Here is an 18,588-nt window from a genome sequence, read left to right as displayed (position 1 = left end):
TACTCGCGGCAAGCTTTGCGGATCAACCCTTAAAGCGTTCTTCCGAACTGGAACGACGATTAAGCTCCTAACTAGTGAAAATATCTGTATACTTCAGCGAGACTAATACGAGCTGAGTATTAAAATAGGAGCCATTAGTTCCGGAGGATTTGATTCGTGTAACAGGCGCCGGAAAAAGAAGTCAAACAAGAGAAAAAACATGGAAACTGAAATATCTACCGTGGATACGGCGCACTGCGCTTGTTTAAGAAAGAGCCGTATGTACACTAGAAAAATGAGAACGCTCTCAGTTTCCCGCGACGTTAAATCCTACCGACACTGTAAATGTGTGTACAAGGAGCCGTGGAACGGGGTTACCTATACGGAGAATTCAATATCTGTAAATTCCTGATGGGAAACTACGCATCGTTTCGAAACTTCTCTCTGCATAAATACTTCCCCAGGCGGACCGATATATCTATACAACATCCCATAGTACATTACACGCTGCTCCTATGGCGGATATCTGAACATTATTCCCACCAATTGATTAGGGAAACCTCTACACTGCAATAATATACAGACCGTTTCATAATAACCCTTAGTATTCCGGTTTGCTTCTTCTCCGCAGAAGCCCATCGGTAAGTAAATTGTTTTTGCAGTCCACTAAGAGAGTTTCCGAATGATCTATTGCGCAATCCGTGCTTTTATCTACTGTATACATGTATAGATAAGTCAATAGCCAAGTGAATATTTATCAGTTATTTGTTTCTTATCGTATTTCGAAAATACTGTCACACTGTGCCATAGATAATTTCTCTATGAGTCCTTGTTGAATATTATTTTTAACGTGATTATTATTTATTGCTTAGATAACGAAGGATTGTTATTAACTGGAAGAAGAAAGGCACGAGCACAAGGATAAATAAAAGGTATGGATTTATTGTTAAAGAAAATATCGATAGGTCTTCGGTATTGTACAATAATAAAAATCGACGTCACAGCAGGTTAGTAACACTGCGAAACCAAACAACCGCGAATACCCAGCAGCGTATACCAACCGACGTGGGGCTTTGATTCGAACCCATATTGATCTGTTTGTTGCTAGCTAATGATTGAGGGTTTGTTGAACAAGGGGCTCACGTAGGCACCCACGGCAATGCTTGCTTGTACCTAGCAACTCCTGACCAACTCCTCAAAATAGCCCTGTTTGCTTCGCCTACTCAATGTCTTTATAAACTCTCAATACAATAATATCGTATTACTTCTATAGCTCGTTTCGAAATTTACCAACCATTCGGTAAATTGATTAACAGAGCCTTATTGCTTCGTTTCTCATTAGAAATCTTTGGCGTTTCTGAATTGAGCCCGTGACGTAAGTTTCTGGAAAATTCGAAGGTCCTAGGATACCCACCTATCTCACCTATCAACATAGTATAGGCACGCGGTGCGATCTGTGACGGATGGGACATAAATCATGGATAATATCAGTTCCTCCACGCACGCTCGCGCACCAGCTACGGTCTGTCTAGGTCGGAGCATATGTGAGGAACAGTTAGCTCGCATGGACTGTACGTCAAAGGCAGGAGACAGCCATCAATAGTGGCTCGTGATGCATGGCTCCTATCCGCTTGTGATTTGTGCTCCTCTCCGGCCCCCCTACCTGCGTGTGGAATCGAGCCAGATAACACGAGGCTTCATGATATACATACGTTGTTAGAGATCGTTGAAGATGATATTTTTTTGCGAAAAATTTCCTTCATTCTACTCATACGTGTCTTCGTGTTTCCATTTTTTCGCATTGAAACTTGCAATGTGGTTGCGGTGTATATGTGCATAGACAATGAGGACAGTTGTTATCTGTGATAAGGCATAATTTTTTTCGACTTTTGGACCCTCGCATCCTAGGTGATATATCGCTAGAGTGCACTATACGATTATGCAGATATAGAAAGTTGATATCCGTGAAAAATATTTTACCTTAAAAATGGAAAATTAGTAGTTTCCGACAGGTACTCGAGTCTGATATTAATCTCGAGCCATGTCAAAAGTAAAAATTCTTGATCGTTGAAACGTCGCGAAATCAGCACTTTCTCGAGATATACCGCATCCACGTGGTAATGCGGAACGTTACAAAAGTGGTGTCATTAATTGAGAGAGGTCTTGGAACAATATCCTACGTCTTGGGTGAGGTCGAGTGTCCCGGTAAGTGAAATGGGTGTGATCGCAGCTACGTGAGTAGAATATCGGCGAAGCCAGCGAGCGAAAAGAATTGCGCGGATAAAAACGGCATATTTCGCGGTTAACCCAAGGAGAACCCTCGAGGCACTGCGATCGGTCTTGGCATTCCAGATGAAGTCGCGTTCCAAGCCAACGGCATACCAACGGTATCGACTTCTTGAAAAACTTTAGTGTCCGTTCGATCTGGTCTGTCTGTCTGCTCGAAGTCATGCACGAGACGTCCAGAAGTCTAGGGCGACAGACGCGCGTTAGCTACGCCTGTCTGTATCAGTTTGCCGTCAATTATCCATTATATATACACGCACAATAAGATCAGGAATATCCATTCACGTTAAAAATCCTTCGGTTGATATACACAGTATATACCTTAGTTGCACAAGCCAGGAAGTACATATACGTAGGGCTCGTTAAACGACCTTGGAATATTCCATAAAGGGCCGTATACATGTATCTACTCCATTAAAAAAATTCTCTCTTTCTGGATCGCTTGGAAGGCCACGAGTACTTTCTGCCTTATTACCGCATCCTTCACCCAGCTATTCTCGAGGATAATTCATTCGTTCAGAGAATCTTCCTCTCGAGTTGCTGTGCGACAATTATGTACACGGTGGTCGGGCGAGACGATATCTCCTGGCGAACGAACCACGTGGAAGATACCCGGTCGCGTTTGGCAGCCCTCCTGAATTTGTCAGTGAGTCAGTGCTTGATTCGATTAGTCCCTGACAATGAGGCACTGATGATCCTGTGCCTCGACACGTATCAGCACAATGCGCTTGACGTTACTTCCATGGCTATGACCCCGCGATGGCTATACGACCCTTACAAAAGTCTATAGCATATGTCTACCCTCCTATACTTCAGGGAAAAATATACTCGTACGAGCTTCAGGTTTTCGAGCCACGTGTTCAACTGTTCACGAGCCATTGTCGATCCACCTGTGATACGTCACGGTCGGCGACTGACTGTATACAGCGAAACAGATGTTCTTTCACATATCAGCATGCATGAGCGTACGCTTCGATACCGCTTAATCAATTGGCATAATTAATCAGGGAATACTCTCAATTTATATTGGTTATTCAATATTTGCCGTTCTCTCTTATGGTATTATACGCCTGTAATATTTTGCCGGTACGAATCAGCTGGTGTTCGGAGTTACGTAATCGAGATTTTTGACCTGCAACGATTGTATGGGCACTGTAATAATTTTTCAAAAATTTTTAACCGGCAGAGTTACGAAATCGGCAAAAAGTTTACTTATGTGGTACACAGGGTGGGGGTTCTGAAGTCACCGGAGAAAGATCAGGACGGGAGTCTCGGTGGGGAGGATCGAAGAATGTTGGCGGCAGAGGGGGAGGGGAAGGCAAAGAGAATGGGAATAAGGAGAGGAGTGAAAACGCGTGAATGGGCGAAGGGGAAGAATCGGGCACGCCAGGCATATTTCAGAGCTGAGCTTTTTTCAATGGCTGCTCGTCTCGCCTTCGCTCTTTTTTTTTCCACGGTATCTGCCGTTTAGGAGCCGCCTGGAATTTATTGCGGAGACGTAACGTCGGAAATGTTAATAATCGAACGCCTCGTTTTTCGAACTTCACAGTGGGGTCTCGGTACCCCTTTGGAAAGGGCCAGGCGCGGGTAATGAATTTTGATAAATAAATTCTAAAGGTTCATTGTACGACTCTAGTTTACCCTGGCAGGATTAATCTCTCGTTAAGCAGGACATGAAATGTCCTTGGTTTCTCTTGAAGTATTGAAACGCCGAGAACAAGGAAAATATGGAATGCAATAACGTAATGGAACGAAGCTTCGTAACTCGGATATATTTTTCATGACTCTGCTATGCGCATGTATCGCATACACGATTCAATCCCCTTATCCCTTATATTGACATAGGAATTAAATGATAGTAATATTTTACATACTTTAATGGTATCACGCTTATTTACTGGATAATGCCATATGCCTGTATAATTCTCCAATAATGCTGCTTATTGACGGAATTGGAGCATTGGATTTATATTTCAAGGATTGCATGCTAGAACCCCTTCGAACAACCCTTAACAAAGAAGGGTATAAACTCGTTAGAACTATTGCTACAAAAACGCACCCCTATCGTATTTCCGTCTGTAATTTGATAGAAGCGATCGTGGCCCGTCAGCGATAATACGAGGGAATCAGTCGTTGGAAAATTTCCAACCTGGCAAAGTCTTATGTAATCGTTAAGATTGAGTTTCCCGGGGCGATATAGACGTAAATTCATATTTCAGTTTCGAGGATATTCGTGAGAACAAATTACATGGACGAGAAGTCGAAGAAAAGTATTGATGAAGTTACGTATTGAAATTACTCGAGGAAACATTCTCAGAAGCGAAGACGAATAAAAGCATTGAAATAAAGCAGATCGAGGAACTGTTAGAAGGAATAAGAATTTAAAAAAAAAAATTTATATCTTCTTTGCACGGCGTTACTACCATCGAAAACTTACTAATTAAACTTTTAATAATAAAATTTTTCAGAAAATTATTTCTCAAATTCTTCGGAGTATCCAAAGATTCTGGTTTATTCAGGGTAACACTATAACTATTCATGATGGAACGGTACCCAAGTTGGGATTGCGTCTAATCCGTGGGATGAGTAATACACCAGGGATTTTAGTTTCACAGTGAATATTTCATGCTAAAAGCAAAAAGCTAATACCTCACTTATTACCGTGCAACGGTAATCAATTTATTATTCTCATTAATGTTAAATTACGTCTTGTCGTATAGCTACCACTGGATCGATAGCCTCGTGCTCGATCAACATTTCTCAAAAGTAACAATTATATTTGACCTAATGCGTAATTAGGTTATGTTGATCAAGCATTAGAAAATTCGAATTTTTCGTAAAAGCTCATATAAGATCAATAAATTTCAGTGCCAGAACTGATGTTGGTGCCAGTGCCAAATTGTCACTAGGCTATCCCTTTTGAGGTAACTATCACAGCCAAAAATGTTACTATACATCCTTTTACGAGATTACGGTATTCGTCAGGTTGTACATAGCGCCGTCGCCTCGTGAGCCGCTGATTTTAATGTCGCTCCAACGACATCAAAGGGAGCTTTTCTGGTAATAAAGTACCGGACGAATATAACGAGGCCACCTGGGGGTCGGTTGTAGCATACTGGGCTCTATCAGATGCGCGACTCGCGAACTTTTATCCCCAAAACGTATAACCCCAACGTTTGCCTGGCTGCGAACTGACACGAGCCGACCAATAAAAGGGCGGCCAACAACTGCCCCCTGCCGTTCATTGAGTACGATATCGTTGGGAAGATCGTATCATGAGGCAGAAATGCCAGCGACTCTTAGGCAAACCGTCGCATTAGGGTTCGCTTACTACTTGATAGCCTCACTGAAAGCTAAGCCATACACGACCCCTGAACCCTTTTCCGCCCCTCCTCTCCCCCTCTAGTACGTCACGATTGGGAAATATGTAAACGTGACTCTCGTGCAGCCCGGAGTGACGCTGTTAGGAAGGGTAGGTTCTGGAATAAGGGTGGAATAGTTATCCGCACGCTATCCGCTTCACGGAATCCTCGCCATTAGAATCCGCAGATCGATCATCCGAGTTTATTTACTTTTGTTTAGATATCTTTGTTAGATCGTGTGTTTATACATATACTATACCAGAATTAGATTTAGTCAGGATCCGCCTTGTTCGGTGGGTTCACGACCGATGACCCAATGGAGAACTTTTCTGATTAGGAACGCAAGATATAAATCGAGATACGGCCAGGCGTTTCTGAGCCTTTCCGAGATACAGATCAGGAGAAAGGGACTATTTCCTTCTTTCTCTCAAATCTATTCTCTCTCCGACTTTCCCTAACCATCTCTCTCAAATTCCTTTTTTTTCTCGCTCTGCGATTCCACGGTAAACGTGCCTCGCTTTGACTCAACGTAGAGGGCGGAGGTCGAATAGGGAGTAGGTCAGATTCGGGCTTTTAGTGGATAAGGCGAGGAGTTAGACCGGCAGTCGGGCAGGCCGGTTTTAAGGCTGATTCTCTCACGGAACAAAGGCGAGTCTCCAAGTATATAGAGCGAAAAGAGTTCTTCGGTCGGTGCGCTAGTTCATTCGACGTAGAATGCAAGGGGGAGCGAGAGAGAGAGAGAGAGAGAGAGAGAAGAGAAAGAAGGAACAAGACAGACGAAGAAAGATTCCAAGACATTGTCCAGTTCTTCGCTCTTAGGGATTAGCGGCCTTTCTTACAGTTTTATACTTTCCTTGCGTTTTATTGGCTTAACCCCCTGCCGCTGCCAGGGAAAAACAATTGAAAGCCGCGGAAACTTGGCTTGTCTTAACAGCCAACCCCCGGCCAGTCTCAGCTTTTACACCAGCCCTTCCGGCGAACGCCCTCTTTTCCTTTACCGCACTTCCTTTCGCTCCTACCACCCTCAAACGTCCATCCCCACCCCCTACCCCGTAGCTCTCACCCTCTCTCATCGCCACCGACATTTCGACAATAGAAATTGCAGGGCCATTCCGGAAGCCACGAAACTGCCTTTCGAAATCGTAACTTCCCTTATTCCCTTTGCGCGCTTTCCAAACCGTCTTGCTTTTTTGTTTTCCAATTCACACCGTGTCTCCGCTACGGCACGTAGACGTTATACAAAACCTGTAGAACCAAACTCTTCGCGACCACTGTATTCCCTAAACCCAACTTAAATATCTAACAGAGACGAAGCTTTGCCATTCTTTAATAAAAAAGTAAAAATTAAAACTTAAGTTTCTCTACGTAAACAGCGGACGGTTCGCGCATAAACAAAAAAAAATCGAAACCATATCCAAACAGAATATTCTCCCTACGGACGCTGCCTTTTGAAACGGCGCGCAATACGCGTTTTAAAAAAGTGGTTTGGGATTGCCCGATGAATATCGTGGGGGGATGGAGGTTCCCAGCTAGAATAGCCAAGCGTTCTGCCCTTCACTGCCCATAATGCTCAAACGTTCATAAAATCGAGCGAGGCCGCGCGGCAAGAGAGGCAGGAAAAGAGCGAACAGAAACCCATATACATATAGTTGGAACTTGGTTGGAGGGAGCGTCAACCAGGGCAGTAAAACCGCCGCAGTCTCTATTCGCATATGAAAGTGTCGTCCAGCCATAACGACGGTCGGCGTAGGGTAACCCGCCCAACAGAGAAGGTCCATCCTGTGTTAATGCGTACGCACACAGGGTGGCTTTTTACACCCTGGTAATCCCAGCCACACCTCGTTGGCGCTCGGCGCTCAGTATTTGAACGCTTAAAAATTCATCATCCCACCGTCGGTAGATATCGAGTGAAAAGCTCAAAGCCTCGGCTGCCGCCACTGCCAGCGTTCCTAACCATAGTGAAAGATCGCGTAAATGACGTCGACCAGCATTTTGGCCTTGTACCTCATTTTTATCCCCTTGCCTACCGTATTTCATCCCGTCAGACCACGGCGCCTTGGGATCCTCCGATTATAACCTGGCCAAGTCTGGCATTATCGGAAAGCTCATATCAGGGAATTACCAGATTCCCAACGTCCGCTTTTATACTCGTACAACGTCCCAGCCTCAGGCTCCATTTTCAGAACGGCTAGACAAACGAAACGGAAGTATCGACAGTTCTCCCGGAAGTACTAATAACGTCCCTCTGAAATATTCCGCGATTCCACACTGAAAACCACGATATTTCCAGTATCTACTCAATTATCCACGATACTTACCTGGATTATTTATTAGTCCTCGTAGTACCTGTCTTTGGACATCTATAACGAAGCTTTTACTTACGTAGACGTCAGCGATCAATCTTTCACCATATTTATAGGCGACAAGGTCCAAATTCGATATTACGACAATTTCCTCAATTCCACTAATTTCCACAGCCCTTTACAGTAAGGCATTTTGCAAGGAATCGCTCTTTGATCGTATCCTGTCAGCGACGTCCTTGGCTGTCACGAGCATTTCCTAAACTTGACAGCTACGCCCAATGCCACGCAATAGACTTTGATCCGCGGGAATTACATGCCAAAATGCTGTCCCTTAACGAAAACCAGAGCGAAAGCTACGGCTGGATGTTTATTCATGAGTTACAACGTGTCTCGAGCGATTGCGCAACTGTTTTACATGCATGGCATTCCGCAGTTATCGAATCCAATTGTTACGGAAGTCAAGCACTCCGTATGGTCACGCGCGCGAAGCATCCGGAGCCCGGCAATGGTCGATTGACATAAGTGGAGATACACACCGACACCCGATCCTTATTCAAGCTCGTTACGCATTTATCTCCACGGTTGACAACGGTTGCCGCATGATCCTTATCCCCGACAATGCGTAGCGCCGTTCGAGGCGTGAACAATGTCATTGCTCGACGCAGGAACCGTGCACGTTTCAATCCTTTGTTACCTGTATTATGTCGTTGTTAATACTATCTCATTTTTCCATGACATTTTCTCCACGACTATTTACACCCTTCTATTGTCTTCGACGTTGCATTCGTCACTTCAAACGAATTCACATTATTTCCTTCATATACAAGTACATTTATTTTCACCACCTTTAATGCGCAACCCGCAAACATAACCTGTACCCGACAATAGAGAAAGCTCTGACACGAGCATGAAATGCGATATGTCAATTTCACGAAAAAGAAACTATTCAGAAACTATTTCGAGACACGGAGGCTGTAAATTCGACAGAAGTCAGTATCCTGTTGGCATAGCGATAAGTCAAGAGGACAAAAGCTCAGGTGGTACGAGAAACCCTTAAGATGTCCTGATATATCGTCCAACGGTTTCGCATATTGCGAATATTTTTCAACGACGAACCCAACCGAGGACAGTGACTGTTACGTACACATATAACCTGAACTCGGCAACGAAGCGTTGCATTATTGTCCGCCGCGAAGCGAACGCGCAACCAGCGACATAGGAGACAGGGAGCGGGAGAGAGAAATGCAACGGTTCCTGCAAGCTGCACAGTCACGAGAAGTGTGCGAAGTATCCTCAGGTGGAAGCAGCCCGGGAGTTGGCCAGGACTCTGCTTCGAATCCCGTCGGCTGTCCGTAAGGTTGCACCGAGTAGCGGTAACGCAATACATAAATCATCTTCCATTCTTTTAAGCCATAGCGACGTACCCGGACTACGATAAATAATAGAAATTCGCCAGACTAGGTGCAACGGTTCAATCTTTATACAGAGACAGCAGACACATTCCTAGTACCCGTACCCTTTTACCCTTTTCGTTCTTCGCTTAAAACTCCCCGACCCACATTTATACCCTCGTCGCTTTACCGCCCGAAGTGGATACACCAAGAGACAAGAAGCATGAGAAGGTCACAAGAGCCGAGGTTAATTTTCGATTCGCAACGGCATATTAAAGGGGCATACACACCGCGGTCGGTACCGTGCGATCGCGTTACGGCTCATTCCAGACTCTTGTACGACATGCTCCAGCCATAGGTTATTCAGGTTATTTTATGTATGTCGTGAATTCACAGACTAGACTAATTAGCGGGGTACAAAAGATATAACCGTAGGCTTCGCTTCGGCCGATACACACCGAATAGTACTTATACTACCAGGAATAAATGGTACCCATGAAAGACGCGCATAATACAGTAACGGATGGAACAAGGATGATCTGTATATAAAGAAAAAGAACACAATATCTACCAGCGCCGCTCGCTCGATTTTACAGACTCACCACGTATATAGAAGTTAGCGAGTACGGACTCTACGGGATGCAATCACCGACACACTCCGTGTACTGTAAATGCATGCATGTACGTGGGCGGGTGTCGTCGTCGTCGTACGCGTAGTCGGTCGAAGCGAGAGAAACGTCAGCCTGGGGAAACGAGTAAGAGAGTGACGGTATTAGATTTTCGAGAGTGGCGCTAGCAGGGACTTCGAGGGGTATAAGGGTTTCATGGATCCCAAGGAGTATATTTAGCCAACACTGTCACCACGCCAACACGAGACTCACTCCCATTCTGTGATACAGTCAGAGTTCCGTGAGCACTTGGACATAAGAGCAGTTCCCCCACGCGAAACGCGTGGACGCGAACGGCCACGCGGTTACTGGCAATATGCAGGCTGATGGCGGTATCCACCATGGAGGGACACGAGTTCGCTGGCTCCATGGGAAAGGGATTGGGTGGCGGGGCGTATTATTAAGCCGGGTGCACGAAACAGGAGAAGGAACGACCTGGAAAAGTGGCAGGAGATAATGTATGTCGTTCATCAGGAAAGACACGAGTCGCGGCTCTGGACGGAGGGTACATCCTGGTGATGCGCGACACGCCGAGAATTTGCCAAGAGCGAAAATAGAACAGCGTGTGGGTTTTGTGATGTCGCTCGTACAGCTATGAGCTGTGCGGCTTGCACGTTGGTAGGGAAAGACGGGACGAGGGTGCTAGTTTGTTCGCGGACGGATAAACATTTAAACACTCCATGCATACGTGGCGAGGAGATACGGAAGAAAAGTTGATGCATCCATAAAGCAGGCCACGCTCTCTTATAATCGTCTGATGCACCCACGACAGCTGGACGCTTGATTTAAACGCGCCTTTATTCGCTACGGACCTTCGGTTTACCTTCGGTTAACACAATCGTTTGTATCCGAGAACTCGTAAACGTCACTCTCGCGTGATTTACGTACTCGCCGTCTGTGACTTCATTTTATTCTCGAGTGGACGCTATAATGCACTGCTATTATGCCGTACACTGTCTTGTTACGGCATGTCTGCATTTTTTTACCGGGAAAACTGGACATTTTTCCGTACAGAGATCACGGAACGGACTCGTTTCCCGAGAAACATTTATACTTCGTTATTTTACTCGTGTACTCATTACCTTCGATTGGTTCGAGTCTTTTCGCTCGAACGAGCAAACCGCTGATCTCTACGTCGCACCGTTAAAGGATAAACCAGCAGAAGAAAATCTTCGACGTTTACCCAGGCGCCTGTCGTCCTTGTCAATCTTACGCACAGTAGCAGCTAAAAGCCTTCGCGTCTCCGGATGCGTGGCTAAGTCGCAAGAGAGAAATAACGAAGTCACAGTGTGTTCTCGTTTAGCCAGTCCGTCAAATTAGAGCGTCTAGTGAGACGTCAGTCTCGCCCCACATGAACGCGTTAAACGGATTGAACATTGATTTACGAGTGTCGCCAAGTGTGTATGAGCAGAGGTTACGCACCCTGTGTACGAGGCTTGCCTAATCGCGACAATGACGCGTCCTCTTCTCTATTCGTCTTACTTACTTCTGTTCGTAGCTTCTTCTTCTTCTTCTTCTTCTTCGCTTCACAACTTCTCATATCTTCGGTAGTAAGACTCGCGTCTTCGAAATGTTCTACGCGAACTGCTTGGCTTCTGGCTGGAGCCTAAGTGCGTCTTCCGCAAGGCGGAATCATTAATCCTTCTAATTGCCACTCGGGAGTCACGCCACGGTGGCCGAGATGTTTTTCAGGCGAGCCGTCCTACCAGTCCCATCCTCTGCTGGTGGATAGTAGTTGGCCGCGTCCTATCCGTGACGGGATAAACGAAAAAGAGGTGGCTGGTATTGGCCTCTTGGAAGAAGAGGATTCCTTATTGCACCGAGGCTGGTCTTCCTCGGGTCGAAGGATGCCGAAAACATTCGGCTGACAGATGTACTATTATATTTATTTGATTGCACTGGTCGTTAGTCAGATGTACCAACACCGGATACGTATATCCATGTATTTTATATACGGTCTTTTAATAAGTGGAATAAATACTTAAAATTTTAACATACGTGTCTTGGTAGCGCTCTGTCACTTTCTCTGGATACATTAACACATTAAAGGCGGGGGATCTTGACGAAAGTATGCTAGGTAACGCGGCGACCGCCCTGCCTCGTTTTTCGTCCTAGAGCGGCCGATATTTTGTGTAATCATAAAAAAATTTAGACTTAACAACCACAAAACATACTAAATACAAATGTAAAGTGGCGCATGGATTGCGCAATGTGGTTGAAAACCGTAATAATACGACTTCCGCCTTTAAGCTACAGTCGAGATAAATCGTAGTACTACGACTCCCGCCTTTAATGCGTTAAAGGCAAACGAGTCGTTCGGTTACCCTGAATCAGGGTATCGAGTCGTTTTAATTGCTGCGCTACCATCCAAACTGTTTGACACTCGTGTTTCGTTCGATTCTACCTGTCGGCTTTACGATTGCCAATGACGCGATGATGCTACGTTGGAAATACGTTTGTAACTCGTATGTGAAATTATCCTATTGGCGTTCGCGACACGTGGTAATTGCCATATGTCATATGCGACATTGCGCTAACCGATGGAATTTTCATGGATAATACAATCATGTTCTCATTTCGAATATTATTCCTGTTAGATTGTCAGACTGTGTGTATGTATATATATCTGATAAATATATAGTGTCTGGGAAAAGATGTTAAATGTGAGCAGAAGCTTCTTCCGACGAGATTTCCACATGTTCTAAAGTGATTCTGCTAGTCGGAGATTCATGGAAAATTCAAAAAATTCATGGAAAATCGCGTTGGAAAGTCTGCTCAAAGTACGAGGTAGAGATAGGTATTTCGAGGTAGTGCATAATTGAAAGGGATGTTTAGTACGGTATTTCCAGCAACCTGATGCTCTGACGCCATTCCCAACCGACCACCTGACTGCGACTTTGTGTACCGAGATTCCAGAGCATTTCATTTTCATTGATAGCTCGGATTGGCAATTTTAGTATTTAGTCAGGGGAGAACGTCGCGAGGGGAATAATTGAAACAGGCAAAAAGTAGGAAGAAGATGAAATAAGCAATAAAAAAAAGGGAAGTCGCAAAGACAGTAAAGAAAATAAATAGTACTAGCAGCATTGGTATTATCTATAATACTAGCAGCACGAAAAAAGGTGAAGCCAGTAGTCAGTGCTGACCGCGCGTGGAAACGTTTGCCAAGAGAGCGAGAGAGAGTATACAGTTCGGTCAGTCCGTGTGTGTACGTCCAGAAGAGTCAGTGGGAATATGGTCGGAGGGTTAGAGAGATTCGTATGGGAGGGATGCTGGCTGGACCAGACACAAAGAACACAGGAACGCCGGTGGTTAATGAGTCGTCTAGCCCCCTTAGCTTTCGGTGCACGGACACTGCCGAACGAGAACCTGTGCTATACGTTCTACAAGACTGTAACTGCTAGGCATAGGGAAGTCTGCGTCTGAGCCTGAAGTCTGAAGCTTATATATCTACCGGAACTAATTGTCCCATAATTCACTCGCGCCGGGAGCTGTGTTGCTCTCTGCTTATCCCGGTCCGCGACTCCTTTCTCTTTCCATTTCCACCACTTGCTACCCCCGTAAACTTCCTCCACTTCTTTTCCTTCTCCACTCGTTCATTTTTCTTCTTTCTCTTTCTCTCAACCCTCCAGTCACCCGCTGCTACGGTCGAGCGAGCCCTCTCCTCGATTAGTATCTGCAAAATTATCGCCCATTAGCCCCATCACCGAGAAGGCGACGTGCCACGTTCTCTCGTGGATTTCAATATTTTTCTTCCTCCTTAGTCTACTACCTTTTCTTTTAATTCCCATCGATTTTCCAAATATGCCGTAATGTCAAGTTCGTAGATTCTACCAGACACTCTGTCTGCACTGCGTGGTTTCGGCGAGACTGCTAGTGCCAGCGGCTGAGATAGTTGCTAGATATGCAGACTGATAGGCCAGGCGAGACTCCACGATCAAATCAAAACTTCTCAGCGCGTACTTCCGCTCTGCTGCTAACGAAATAATTCGCTCCTCGGTAACTCTAGGAGAATCGTCCTGTTGTCGGGATAAGTGTCGATGTTACATCCATCTGCCTGAAGTGGCTGGTACTGCGTGACCAGAGAAATTATTTACAAGCAATCTATCGTACTCTGTATATGGATATTATAAAATAATCGATAGGATCTAGACGTGTATAGTGCTCGAGTGTTGTATCAATAATTTATATTCAAATATAGTCATTGTTTGAAATTCCCCAGAGATGAACTTGCTAAACTATAAATATTGTACACTGTCATGGAGAAATACAACACTCGATCCTAGTCTCCTTTCCTGTCGTAGAGAAAAATGCTAAAAATAGGTACTAGGCATTATATAAACTCGAATATGGATATCGAGTTCTTTCTGTCATAACCGGATCTGGAATAGAGTTAAAAACTCTTATGATATCGTAACCCGAGTAAATCAGGACAAAATAAAGTATCAAAGGAGAGCAAAGTGACCAAAAAGATCCGTATGGGTGAGGAGAATTCCGATAATTTCGAAACAAGGAAACATGGCGCAGCCGAGTTGAGAACCACACCAACCTATTGCCAATGTTAGGCGCCAGCCTCGTGGGAAATATTTTAAACATGACTTCGGTCGAGCCATTCTCTATTTTCTACCAGTTCGCCTTGTGCATCTGGGGTTATTATTTTGCGACGTTGCAACCTCACTCGTCTCCTCGCCCATTCCGAACTCACAAGATTTGCATCACGAGACGTGGAAAATACGCGCTTCTAGTTACAGGACGGCTGGCTGGGGCGGTTGTCGACACCAGCGCCACCACCGACGTTACGCAGTACCACATAACATCGACTCTTCCCGTGCCCCTCCAGTGTCTCTCCCAGTGCTAGACTTCGTCGACGTTACAAAGACAATGGGATTAATGTTTGCTCTATCTCCATCTGCCTATCTTTCGAAGTTACCGGTTGAAGTTGCGTCAGCATCGGAGCATGAAGTTTGCAAGTGTTTCAACTAATCCGAGTATACCCGGGGAAGTGCATTTATGCATAACGCTAACGCAGGCGTCGTGACGCTTTTCTGTGTATTACCTCCTAACCATCGTACAGGTACTTTGTCTCTGTCTTGCAGTCATCGTCGCTATCACTTCGTCGCTCGACGAAACCGCGTTACAGGAACATTTCGATCCGTTTCTAGGAAGTCGCGTCGTCGGATATTTTCGTACGCAAACGTTCGGGAGCTTCAACGGAAAAATCATTACGTCGCGACGCGGGGCTTTATGAAAGTTACTGAAACGGACGCGTGTCCGGTTCGTACGTGCACTTATCAACTCGTGTGATTTTCGAAAAAGTAAGATCCCACTCCATTGTCAATTATGATATTAGCCATACGACGAGCGTGCGACGTCATCGAGTGTGCATCTGCGCATGCGCGTTTTGTACGTGACACCGTCAGCGCCGTAAGAACTTAACTAGCATATTCAAAAGTGTACAGCGTATAAGTTACAGAAGAATCGTTGAAAGTGAAAACCGTGAAATTTACAAGTTTTGTTAATTAATATCCCGGAGACGAGAAAAGGTTAACCGGATCGAATAGAAAGGAGAGTCACCTTGTTTTTTCTTTTCCGAGACTCTCGGTAAAGTCGGGAAGCGTAAAGATGCCCAGGCCTGCTAGTCTCGGAGAAATAGAGGTTTTCTCGTAAGAAATCGTTGATGTGTTTTTCGTTTGGCGTTTCATAAGGTAAAGCGAAAAAGTTTCTTTTATTGTTTCCATGCGACAGGAGGCCTATGCCATTATGATAGTACTTCCATTATTCGTGTTCCTAGTCGGACGAAAACTTTTCTCCGCGTCGCGACGGCCTCGGCGAGACTCTACGAACTTCTCGCTAATCCCAGTACGGTACACTTCTGGTTAGCGAACTACAATATTGGTTCTTCCACGCTTCGCCGCTAACAGCCTCCTCGGAGACGGGTCGAACTTGCTATTTAAAACATTCGAAATACTTAAATAATAAAGTTCCACCAGGCTAAGAAACACGAGGGCTTGTTGGCTGAAACGACGGAGGCAGCAGACGCAAAGACGAAGGCGCAGGAGTAACAAGAAGGGAGCGAAGGAGACGGAAAGGCAATGAAACAGCCCGCAAGAAGAATCTAAGAAGGGGAGATTAGAGTTCCAAAGTTATCGAAGCGACTATAGGTTCCTTCGTCCTTAATAAAGAAGCTCCGATGCTGATGTTCATAATTTTTACTTCCTCCTCTATCCTTCTCTCTCTCTCTCTCCCCCTCGTCTCACAGAGATCGAATCGGATAATACAGAGTTACTCCCTGAATTTCAAGAAAGTACCCTCCACACCCCTCCCAATGATCCTCGGCGAATTAAAATCACGAAAAGTAATTTGACTAATCGACGCTTTCGTCACCGCTTGGCTGGTCAGTTAGCGAAGAACTTTTCCACGAGTGAACCCATTCCGATTCCTAACCCTATATAGCCCTGCTCTTTCTCTACTTCACCCATCCCTTAGAAAGAACCAGCTACGGCACACCATTCGGAACGTCTTTAGATTTTCTCATCGCGCCTCGCTGCCCTGGAAAGGACTAACTCCTCCTTTATCTCACGTGCCTCTGTCTCTCTCTCTCTCTCTTTCTCTCTCTCTCTCTCTCTCTCTCTTTTTCTCTCGACGACAATCTCAAGGGACCTCTTTAACCTTCGTTGAATCTGAAATTCCTTTGGAACTCCTTCCGTTCCTTCCTCGCGGTCTCGAAATGTCACAATCACCCCTCGCGGGTCCCTCTACTTTACTTTTACCTTCAAGGACCTTCCATTCACACTTGAGTTAATCTTTTTCTTTAATATTGCCTAAGGGTTGTTACCCTTGCTAAATTATATAGTACCGACTCAATCTAGTGCTCATTATTATTCCTTACCTTAGAAACCGTTTTCCTTCCTCCCTACCTCGGAGTACTGTACAGTACACGTACTTTCATTAACCATATTCGACGTGATTACTTCTTCGTGTATCAATTCTCATCGAGCGGACCACTCGGTGCGCATGCTATGCCAGTCAAGGTAGATACACATATAAGAAAGACCAGGAGCAATCATTGTAGCGGTAGTACTCCCAGGAGAAGCACGTTACTACATTGCGGCCGACCATGGGTCACTGACTGAAAGACAGACTTCGCCCGAAGCCACGCAACTTACTATACCGCCTTCGTGTTTACTCTGTTTCTCATATATCTACAGAGTGCTAGGAAAACTGTGCCCGATACACATGCCGGCCGTTGCAGCGCTGGTTCGCCGTTGGTACCCGGTTGCGTCAACGAAGGCTCGTCAACAGCCTGGAGCTCTTGTCAAGCTCAAACTCTAAATAACTGGTCGTTCCTACCTGACAAGTCGATGCCGTCATATTACAACTTTAAAGCAACAGCCTTTAGTGAACTTTCAAGGATACCTATTAAAATGAAAATTTGTATGATTATAATATAAAGATAAGTTAATTATTCAAAATTACCTAACCGATCTTTTAATTTAATTCAAACGCTTAATCCATCCGTTTAATCAGCCACACAGGTACACGCGTTAGTATACATCTACTATAGGCTATAACTTAATTCTCCGAATCGTGAGTATACTCCGTAAGTCAATCTTTATTTATTTTTCTCTCCTGAATATCTCAAACCATATTTCCCATCAGTCAATTTACGAGATCCAGACCGCGCCCACCGTTGCATCCCGAACGAGAAAGGAGAATGCACCTATCCCTGCCATGGGGTCTTCGCTTTAAGTGAGTAGCCGACCGACTGCGAGTATCTCTACTGGTATATCCACTGCCTCTACTATGACGTTTCTCCTAGCAGGAAGTAACGCGAGAATGGGACGGTTCACGCATAGGCGGGTTGCTGAAACGGAACCGTGTGGTATCCCATTACTCAATCCCTGCGAGCTTTCACTACTCCATAAAGACATTAGCACACGAACCCAGTAATTACGGTGGGCTAGACAACTGGCTTGGTAAAGTCCTGCACACAGGTACTAGCTGTGCCATACGTATTAGAAACCAGTATAGTGAGTATATATGTACACACTATATAGCATGGGCGGAGGTCCACTCGTTCGCGTGTCGACATGACGGACAACGGGGGTGTGTCCCCTGTATTGCGTTACACATCGTATTAAAGCTTGTTCCACGTGCCAGCTTCTATACTGTACGCATGCTATGTGTATATATATATATATACATAAGAAAGGTAGAAATAGACATAACCCACCCTCTCTCTTGTTACCCTCGAGTTTTTATTATTACTGTCGTGGATCGCGTGCGGGTCAGTAACGACGATCCCTTCGGATCAAGTAATTAAGTCATTATCTCATTTGGAGCGACGACAGTTGGTCGCTGAGCGAAATACCAGTCGAGGAACTTTTATTTCGTTTCTTCTCTTTTCGAATAGACTGTAGCATGACTATGGAGACTCTCAGGGGTTCGAGATACTTTTAGTATATTTATTTGCATTTCTTCCGTGTATAGGGTGAGGTGCGATAGGGATTTTGTAAAGGGACTTTAATGGTGCGCTTATGATTTCTATTTTCCCTCTTTCTTCATATTCCATTCCCACCCACAGCCCCCCCCCCCCCCC

The 18,588-nt window shown here is 45.0% G+C and overlaps 1 protein-coding gene across 3 annotated transcripts in view; it reads left to right on the top strand.

Moving 5' to 3' along the window:
- Positions 1-18,588, top strand: part of LOC107265882 — a 160,999-nt gene that overhangs the window by 83,601 nt on the left and 58,810 nt on the right. Inside the window, exon 1 of one of the 3 annotated variants that reach the window (XM_015735771.2) lies at positions 862-911. The exons of the other annotated variants lie outside the window; for them this stretch is intronic. The gene's annotated coding sequence lies outside the window, so the exon portion shown is untranslated. Of the gene's footprint in view, positions 1-861; positions 912-18,588 lie in introns of those variants that run through there. 3 annotated transcript variants of the gene reach the window in all.

This window comes from Cephus cinctus, unplaced genomic scaffold, assembly GCF_000341935.2.
Source record: "Cephus cinctus unplaced genomic scaffold, Ccin1 Ccin1_scaffold0240, whole genome shotgun sequence".
NCBI lineage: Eukaryota > Metazoa > Arthropoda > Insecta > Hymenoptera > Cephidae > Cephus > Cephus cinctus.
The sequence above is the reverse complement of the archived record's forward strand: the minus strand, read 5'-3'. Positions and strand labels throughout refer to the sequence as shown.